The 10647-nt window shown below is 35.0% G+C and overlaps 1 pseudogene; it reads left to right on the top strand.

Annotated features, from left to right (window-relative positions):
• The first annotated feature begins 8093 nt into the window (after positions 1-8093).
• Positions 8094-8190, top strand: LOC138804027 (U6 spliceosomal RNA; annotated as a pseudogene).
• The last annotated feature ends 2457 nt before the right edge of the window (positions 8191-10647 follow it).

Raw genomic sequence — 10647 nt, 5'->3', positions numbered from 1 at the left:
AGGGGCAATACTTCTCACCTAGGCCTACGCAACATGCCAGCAGACAGTAACTGAAAATCCATCTCAATTTCTCATTTCTTATATTTCAGGCTCCAATTCCTTGAGAAACAAGAATTAGCAGCAAGCAATTGTATAATGTAGGGCAACTTAAAATGAAAGATGAAGTCACAAAATCGAGAGAAATTACTGTATTTCAACCTGAATTGACAGATGACCAGCCCATATGAGTGAACAAGATCAGAAAGTGTCACAAGATTATTTTTAATACCCCTCCCCTAATGACTAATGTTATATTTCAGTCCAGCATAAGTGGGCCCAAAAAATAGTTCCTGGAAGGATAGATCCGTGATTGATCTACCATGGTCAGGAAAATGACTTTGAGGTTAAATTTAATTCAGCAAAACATTAATTGAGAAGATCGTTTGTGCTTCAAAACACTGGTACTTTAGTACAACTTGGTTCTGTGGTATAAAAATGTTGTCATTCTCAAACCAACCTACATTTAATCTCCTGAAAGTGTATTCCTTTTCAAATAAACTTTTTGAAATCACACTTACCAAAATAACATTTGATAAGTAGATGACACTTAGTGACACTACAAGTTTTTCAAGTGTAGGGAGCAAGTTACAATAGAGTTGATTCATTCACCCAGCACTAATGACAGACAGGTTCAACCATTCATTAAAGTCTAAAAGTAGTACCACGCACCATTTGTGTTGCTTAGTAGGTGCCTTCCAGAAATTTGTTTAATAGATCAGCCTCCCATATTTTAACCCTAAACATTAGCTAATAAAGTAAATTTCATCACTTAATAAGGGGCATTTTAAAAAGTCACAAATACTTGCCTTATCATATGCTGTTTTGTTTTCCCTCTGTCTAACACAGTAAGAAATATGTCTTTAAGTCTTGAATATGGGTACTCATCTGAGATGTGACAAAATCTATCTTCTATTTCTATCATATTCTTCTATAGTAGTATATGTTACTTTCCTTCTTTTTCCAAAACTTATAGGTAGTAGAAAGTTTTATTCCATGTAATATAAAATAATCACACATCATTCTACAAAACCATTTATAAAAACTGGTAGTTAAGAATACATTCAAAGCCATTTTTAAACTTTCTTGTTGACTAATGATTAATCTTCAAATGGATGAGAATATAATCATGTCTAGGTGTTTCAAGTCTCCAGTCTTGCAAATTGTTATTGCAGATGAATGAATTATGGAAATATAAGCTGACATCAGTTCAAGTATGTGCAGGACTGAAACTCCATGGAATGTATATAAACCTTTCAAATATTAACAGACAGTTTAACAGAATGACTATCAGGAAGTTGAAACCAGAGAGCCATAATAGTAAAGACATAGAATGAATGAAAAAATGGAACAAGGGGCAAGTACAGCTAGAATACTCAATGTACACATTTGAGAAAGGAAGTGGTAAATCGGAAATAAATCTTGGAGAATGGGGTGGTTGAGAATGATAGAAGGTGTCACTGTGATCCAGGAGCAATGGATAATTAGGTGGACATATTTAATTGTAAGACACTTGCACAACCTTTGGAAATTCAGTTAAAAAACACAAAAACACATAAAAATCACAACCAAACAGCACTCTGTAGGGAGTATGAATATGACCTCTCAAAAATTTTAAGCAGTTAATGGAGGGAAGTCTTAGTAATAGCAAACAAAGATTTTCAAAGAGGGCAGTTTGGCGTAGGGGAGGATTTTGAACAGATTTAAATAGATTATCTAAGGTTATAAATCACATATATCTGCTGCGAATATTATCTTTCTTCTATGAGTTCTTTTTGTCTGAACTTGATACTCCAGTCCTGAGCCACAATTGATAGCTTGGAAAAATGGAATGGAAGAAACAAAATGAAGAACCCATTACTCCACTGTAGAGAAAACAATCCTTTATGTTTTCCTCTAATCTCTCTTCACTACATTTTATTCATACTTTTAGGTCAATTCATTTTGAATTACATTTTCCTTCTTTATTCTGGCAAAGTAATTGGTCAAATAATTCACTAAAAGTTATTTGCCATTTTTTTTGATTTTGCTGTTTAATTGACTAAGCGAGTCCATTAAACTTTCCTCTTGTATTTGGTTGCCATGAAACAACATCTATGTTAATGAGGACAAATCTAATGTAAAAATTGTCTCCAGAAAACCAGTCCAAGAAACTGTGATTACAAATACTTGGCTAACTTTTTTCTTTTTCCTTTACCTTGAAAGTCTTCTTGTGTCTAAATTGCTCAGAAAAATAGGTGCTCCATCACTTTTTGTTTCAATCAATTCTAACCTCAAGGATATATTTTGCTAACAAGATGCTTAGAGGAAACCAAAAAATACTCCATTTTTATCTTCTCACTTAAGACTCTCCTTAGATACCATATCAGGAACAGTGAAGTTTTTCTTTGCAAAATCATTTCAATATATTATTTTTCTCTTGTTCTTGCATTTGCTCACCAAGATGTATGGAGAAGAATAGAGGTAAATCACCCATACCTTGGAAGACAGGTCTGTTACAAAAGGACAATGCTTCTGTTTCCTACTTCTATGTCCTCCTCTCAGCTCTTTCCTGATTTCCAATTAAACACAGCTTCTTGGCTATTGAAGCCTCACCCACTGCTTCATCTTCATAGTTTCTCTTTTAAAACTCTTTTAAGGGTAGAGACCCAGCTATATAAAACCAATCTGAAAAGGATCCCAAACCTCAAAATCTAAAGGAGTTTTATGATTCTTCAGGAGGACGATTGGGAGACCTAGGACTCCCCATGCCAATCGTTTGATCATCACATTCCTGCCTCATTTTGTCCCCTTTCCTATTGGCCAATATTCGTCTCTGTAACTGATCTGGATATGACCAGGTGTCAGGAATGGTAGTGGTTAGAGCCCGTCTAGGAGACAACTCCTCCGCTACTTGCACTCTCAGCAATCACTGGTAACCCAATGACTCATATCCTTTTGCAGGTTTGGTACGTGTTTTCCCAGGTTCAATTGATTCATCCGCGCACTAAAAGAGCAGTAGGATTGATCCTTGCAATCGGGTCCGCAATCATCGCTACAGTGGCTTCAGCTACCACCACCACTGTATTGCTGTCCCAAAGCGTGTCCACTGTGCAACAAATAAACCAGCTCATCCCTCAACTGTCATCCATAGAATTATAACATTTACAAGTTGCCAATCATCTTAAGGGAGGCCTCCTTGTGCTCCAACAACAAATAGACTTGCTCCAAGAACAGATTACGTTTCTTTGATTACAACAAGGAGGACTATGTAATGCTATGACTAATTCTGTCTGTTAGCTTACCACTCCCGCACCCAATTTCACTGAAGTTAGTAACTACCTCAAAGGCCCTAAGTCCCTTAAGTACTTAAACTTCAACCAAAACCTGCTGCATGATGTTACCCACCTAAACCAGACCACCATTCAGCTTATTCCCGCTGTCTCCTTTTTAGAAGATGTGCTTAAAAAGTTACAACAATGGTTTTTGCCATCCTCTCTGGTCATCTGGGGAGGCCGTGCACATGTAGGGCTTACTCTCCTAGGAATTATTAAATGCTTGCACTCCCGGCAAAAATGCCTCCAATGACGGGTCACCATAATGACGGTCCTTTTAAAAGAAAAGGGAAAATTTGTGGGTAGAGCCGGTCAGATCTGGTTGAGTCAGCTAGAGTAGCAGTTGAAGCACAGTTCCTGCTCATAGAGACGTGACCCACAGGCACGTCTGCCTAGCTTTCCAGCCATGAGCTGTCTATGCTCCCTACATGCCCCCAGGGGACCAATCAGTGCCTGTCACCAAGCAGTGCCCATCATCAACTCCCCGCTAAGTAATTGGCTGGGAAGGACTCAGGAGGTTGGGAAAGCTGGAGCTATAAAATCCCAACCCTTGTGCAGAAATAAACCAGAACTGCTTAAGCCTGTTCTCCCAACGTGTGTTCCTTGAGTGCGTCATTCACGCTTACCTCCTGCCAGAGATCTAGCCCTACAATGTAGCAATGGGGGAGGCCTTATAGTCCTTCACCTTCATTAGACTTCAAGCTAAGAATCTGTGATTAGTTGGAAATCAGGCAAGAGCTAAGAGGAGGACAGAGAAATAGGACATAGGAGCATTTTCCTTTTGTAAAAGACACTGTCATCCATGGTATGGGTGATTCAACTCTATTCTCCATACATCTTGTTGAGCAAATGCAAGATGAAGAGAAAAAAATGATCTATTGAAATAATTTTGCAAAGAATAACTTCACTGTTCCTGATATGGTATCTAAGGAGAGTCTTAAGAGAGAAGATAAAAGTGCAGTATTCTTCGGTTTCCTCTAAGCATATTGTTAGCAAAATATCTTTGAGGTTATAAGTGATTGATCCAAAAATTGGAAGAGTACTTATTTTTGAGGGCACTTTAGACAAAGAAGACTTTCAAGGTAAAAGAAAAAAGAAAAATGTATAGCTAAATATTTGTGATCACAGCTTCTTGGACTGGTATTTTGGAGGCAAAGTTTTACATTAGAGATTGTCCTCATTAACATTCATGCTGGGTTTCCGTGGCAACCAAATGCAAGCGGGAAGTTTAATGGACTCGCTTGGACAAGAAAACAGCATGATAGAAAAAAATGGCTAATAATATTTAGTGAATAATTTTGACCAATTACTTTGCCAGAACAAAGAAGGAAATATTTAATTCAAATCACTTGACTTAAACTTATGAATAAAAGTAGTCAATAGAAATGAGAGAAAACGTAGACTACTGTTTCCTCTCCAATGGAGTAATGGGTTCTTGATCTTGTTTCTTCCATTCTATCTTCACAAGCTATCAAGTGTGGCTCAGGACTGGAATATCCTTTCAGACCAAGAGAACTCGCAGAAGAAAATATTTGCAGCAGATGTAGGTGATTTATAACCTTAAACAGTCTATTTAAATCTGTTAAAATTTCTCCTCTACCCCAAATTGCTCACTTCGAACAGCTTTGTATGCTTTTCTCAAGATTGTCCTTCATTAACTATTTAAAATTTTGAGAGGTCATAATCAGACTCTATAGAGATTGCTGTTTGGTTGTGCTTTTTGTGTGTTTTTGCTTTTTGTTGTGTTTTTTCACTGAATTTCAAAAAGTTGTGAAAGTGTGTTACAAAAATGTCCATCTAATTGTCCAATGTTCCGGGATCAGAGTCACTCCTTCTATCATTCTCAACCAACCTCTTCTACAAGATTTATTTCTGATTTACCATTTCCTTTCTCACATGTGTATATAAGTATTCTAGCTGTACTTGCCCCTTGTTCCATTCTTCGTTCATTCTATGGCTTTAATATTATTCCTTTACTATTATTACTATTAATTCAATTTCCTGATACTCATTCTGTTAAACTGTCTGTTAGTACTTTGAAAGGTTTATATACATTCCATGGAGTTTCAATTCTGCATATACTTGAACTGATATCAGCTTATATTTCCATAATTCATTCATCTGAAGTAACAATTTGCAAGACTGGAGACATGAAGCACCTAGACATGATTTCATTGCCCTCCATTTGGAAGATTAATCTGTAGTCAACAAGAAAGTTTAAAAATGGCTTAGAATGTATTCCTAACTACCAGTTTTTCTAAATGGCTTTGTACAGTGGTGTGTGATTATTTTATTTTACATGGGATAATATTTTCAACTACCTATAAGTATTGGCAAAAGAAGAAATATAAAATTTACTACGGTAGAGGAATATGATAGAAATAGAAGACAGATTGTATGTTTGTCAAATCTCTGATGAGTACCCATATTCAAGATTTAAAGTCATATTTCTTACTATGTTAGACATATAGGGAAAACGTAAAACACCATATGATAAGGCAACTATTCATGACTTTTTAAAATGTACTTATGTGATGAAATTTACTTTATTAGCTAATGTTTTGGTTTGAAATATTGGAAGCTGAACTATTTAACAAATTTTTGAAGGCACCTACTGAAAAACACAAATGGTGGGGGGTACTATTCCTACACTTTAATGAATGGTTGAACCTGTTTGGCATTAGTGCTGGGTGAATAAATCAACTCTATTGAAACTTGCTCCCTACACTTGAAAGACTAGTAACCTCACTAAATATCATCACTTGTAAAGTGTTATTTTGGCAAATGTGATTTTTAAAAGTTTATTTGAAAAGGAATATACTTTCAGCAGATTAAATTTAGGTTATCATTTGTTTGAGAATGACAACATTTTTATACTACAGAACCAAGTTTACTGAAGTACCAGTGTTTTGAAGCACTAAGGATCTTCTCAATTAATGTTTTTTGAATTACATTTGACCTCTATGTCAAGTATTCCTAGCATTGGTAGACCAATTATGGATCTATCGTTCAGGAACTATTTTTTAGCCTGCTGATACTGGACTGAAATCATTCATTAATCATTAGGAGAAGGGTATTACAAATAATCTTGTGACATTTGTGGTCTTTTCCACTCATATGGCATGGTCATCTGAAAATTGAAAGTTTGAATTACTGTACTTTCACATTTTGTGATTTCATCTTGCATTTTAAGTTGCTTTGCATTTCCCAATTGCTCACTGCTAATTCCTGCATTTCAAGGAATTGGGGCCCTGAAATATAAGAAATGAGAAATTGAGATGGGTCTTCAATTACTTTCTCTTGGCATGTTGCATGGGCATAGGTGGGAACTTTTGCCCTAGTTATCTGATGATGCAGATAACTGGGACCTGGGATCCTAGGACCCATGGATCCTGTAGAAGAATAATACCTTTTAGACATCATATTAGCAAAATTTGAGTATAATCAGTAGGAATGCTTCAGAAATATGGAGAAAAACAATTTGGGACCAGCGAGTTAAAACAATAAACAGAGCACCAGAGTAAAATCCCTTATAGATTAGAGGAAAACAACATTGTTTTTTTTACCATGTGAATTCAGAAGACCAAGAACACGTAGAAAGTATCACAAGTTTATACTGAAAACATTGCATTGATACTTTTTATATTCTAATATATGTTCTAATCCTGATTATTTATATTCCAATCTATTTATTGGAATAATATAAAATAATTTGTCAAATTATCAATTAATTCCAGTAAGATCCACTGTGTGAAATATAAAATCAACACATATAAATATAAAATATATAATTATCTATAAGAAAATGTTTTGCATTGTTCCGTTGTGGTTAGGGAATCAAAGGCAACTGTTTTAAAGTATTATTCCATTGCCTCTACCTCATTGTTTGGGAGAATTAGAACTAAAGCTTTACCATTCGGGGATGTACAGCTTAGAGGCAAGAGGAAACACTGTGGTTAAAACACTAGCAATTTAAGGCCTAATAACGAGGAGAAACATATGGACTTCTCCTGGAGCTATGGAATATATTTGGTGATAGAAAATCAGTGGTGTAACTTCCTGCCTGGTTGGATGGTAGTCAGGCCAAGACATTAGGTAATCATGCATATGAACAACTTTTTCACCTTCTTGGCTTTAGCTACTTTTGAAATGGTAGGGTGTAATAAGCAGTTATATTTTGAAAAAATACCTTCTAGTCCGAACAGTTCTGTCTGAACTGTTCGTCTCTATATAATCCCTTGTAACTAAGATTAGTTTTGCTCCAGTAAGACAATCTATGCTGTCAGGGTAAGACATTCTGGTTGGGCTGTTCCTACATGAAGCAAGGGTAAAAGGTCAAGGAGACATTTTTGCCAGCAAGACCTCATTTGGGAAATTTTAAGCTGCAGAAATTTAGAAGTAGCTCTTAAGCAAGGCTTACTTTGAATCCATTAGCTCCACAAAGCTAAATCAGTTAATAAATAAGTACTTGAAAATCCATCACCTTTGCACCTATCTATAACGGCTTCAAAGTATGATCAAATTTCAAATGAAAAAGACTTAAAATAGTCATTTACAAAAACTTGCAAATGTGAGCAATCGAACAAACAACATAAGTTTTTTCCACCATACACAGAATTTTACAGAAATAAGATGAATAGCAATTTTGGGAACAATAAGGTTTCCTTGTTACAAATAGGCAACCAAGGATATATACCTGTCTTAAGATTGCATCATTGATTACTTAAGTTTATAGGATACTACATGCTTCAGCAGCAGGTCTACCCGAATTACAATACAGAGATTTACATGCCTCTTGCACAAGGATGATATGAAAATTTGTGAAGTATTCCATATTTTTCATTCTTCAGATGCAAGAAATGAAAAAACAGTTATTCAAAAGTTGATTACAAATATACAAGTGTAATAATATATGTAATTCATAGAAATAAAAGTTAGTTTGACATCAGTGTATTCAATCTTCACTGTTTTAGAAAGGCCTTTACATAGCCTAACCTTTATAAAACTTTTGAAATAAATAACATTGTCATTTTATCCCAAAGAAATAAAATTTTATAAGGACCTAGGAATTAAAAGAATCTTAAAATGTTTCTATATAGAATGCAATCTGAAAGGACACATTTATTAATGAACGTATGTATTATAAAACAATGTCGAATTCAAAGTATTATATCTAGGAGCGAATGAAATAGATTATGGACATTATACAAACAGAATACTAAATATTTTAAAATATACTTTTTCAGACAAGCACCAGAAATATCTTTAGTTTTTGTACTACTCATTTCAACAGATAAATTAACATTTTTTCTGATTTAAAAAATCACAAACTCTATAGAAATCATTATAGATGTATACAAACAACTCAAATATATTTTGACATCAAAGTCAGGCAATTCACTTGGAAGAATACCATGGAATACATGAATTTTTAAAGTAAGGTATTGCTGTTGCTTTGTATTGTGAAAATATTTTCTATGGTCACATAGGATGGACTGGCAATTTTGAAATTAAAGAAACTTAACTGATCCATTAGGACTTAGGAGAACAATTTGTACAGCTTTCCACAACTTCAAAGAGGTAGTGATACACACTTATCCTTTTGGCAATATCAAATTCAGTTTCTTCCAAGTTGTGCTTCAGACCTGGCTTGATATAATGGTTCAATAGAAGGAGATCCAGCGCATCATTGCTAAATCTATTCCCAGCAGCAAGATGCATGGGGGTCAAGAGGCCTTTAACTTGGCCATTGGTATCTGCATCATGATGAAATAAAGAAGCCACTCTGTTATTATTCCATATATAAGTACTGTGCAGGGATGTCCAGCCATTCGCAGTTATTGCATGAATATCTGCCTTGAGCCTCCAACTCATGGACAATATCTAAGTGTCCACTGTAGGCTTCTCGATGAAGAGGGGTATACTCATCGTCATCCCTAGTAATCACATGAGTGACCTTTTTGGAAAGTAGTCTCTGCACTGTAGTAAGGCGATTATTTTCAGCAGAACAAATAAGAAATTTGCTTGGATACTATTTCATTTTTTTTGCAATTGATACCATTTCTCACTTTTTCATCTTGTTCCTCAACTTCATCAGAATTGCCTAACCAGAGACTTTGAGTGCCAGTGAGAATGAGCTGTCCATGTATTTCCCCAATAGTTCACATTGGATGATATGGTCAGAAAAATCTGGTGAATTTGCTGCATCTGTTTTTTTCACTATTATTTCTTTTCTCTTTTTTCATTTTTACTATTCTAAATTATTCTAACTGGAGAGTAGGGAATTGGAAGAGAGCAGAGGAAAGATTTTCCTCCGTATTTAAAGGTACAGACTGAAAATGAGGACCAGTGTTGTCTTCTTGTGCAGCTTATTCTAAAAATGAGAAAACAGGAAATAATGTCTTCTATGTAAATGAATTGGGATATGGCAGAGCAGAAAGTGAAATGATGCAACCAAAAATATAAAAGCAAAATAAATTATGATAATTATGGAGCAATCATATTACTTATAAGAACCATGAAAGGGAGAGAGGAAGAGAGAGACAGATGTGCAATGATTTAGCTAGCCACAAAATCCATCCCTCTCATCAAATTATAGAGCAAATAAATTTAGTTTTTAAAAGAGATGGAAATAGAATTTAAGATCAGATGTCTCCATTGTTTTAAATTATATTCTTATTATCTTAAATACTTGTACAAGGGAATTTTCATTCAACATATCAGGTTTTTAAAGTAAAATGGATCTTTATATAACTTTTCCACACCCTTCGAAACCTCACCCCACTTTAATTTTTTCTAGTTTCATACTATCTGTATTGAATATTATACCTTCAGGCTCCTCGTCCATAACTCTCTTTATTCCTTCCTTTTGACTTCCACTCACATATTCCAAGTGATAGTTTCCTGGTATTCATTTTGTTTGAGTAAAATTCAATTTTATAAGAAATTACACCTTTGAAATACTCCTCTGCAAATAGCATGCTTTGGTTAATATTTTTGTGTAAACTTGTATAAATTTCTAGCTTCCAAATATGGCTCTGACTTAGTTCCATTAATATATTTTTAGATCTATCCATTTCGTTGCAAATAATGTAACAGTCTTCAAAATGGATGGGTTCAATCCAATTGTGTATATGTGCCACTCTTTCTCTAATCATCACTCTGCCAAAGGGCATCTGGGCTGTTTCCGTAACGTGGCTACAGTGAATAGTGCAGCAGTGAACATGATTGTGAAAGTGATTTTACTGTTACGTTTTGGAATAATTCATCACTTCCTTTGTGGGAGCAATACTCTATC

Source organism: Dipodomys merriami, unplaced genomic scaffold (genome assembly GCF_024711535.1).
Source record: "Dipodomys merriami isolate MVZ:Mamm:240054 unplaced genomic scaffold, mDipMer1.0.p SCAF_3519, whole genome shotgun sequence".
NCBI classification, from domain to species: domain Eukaryota; kingdom Metazoa; phylum Chordata; class Mammalia; order Rodentia; family Heteromyidae; genus Dipodomys; species Dipodomys merriami.
The sequence above is the reverse complement of the archived record's forward strand: the minus strand, read 5'-3'. Positions and strand labels throughout refer to the sequence as shown.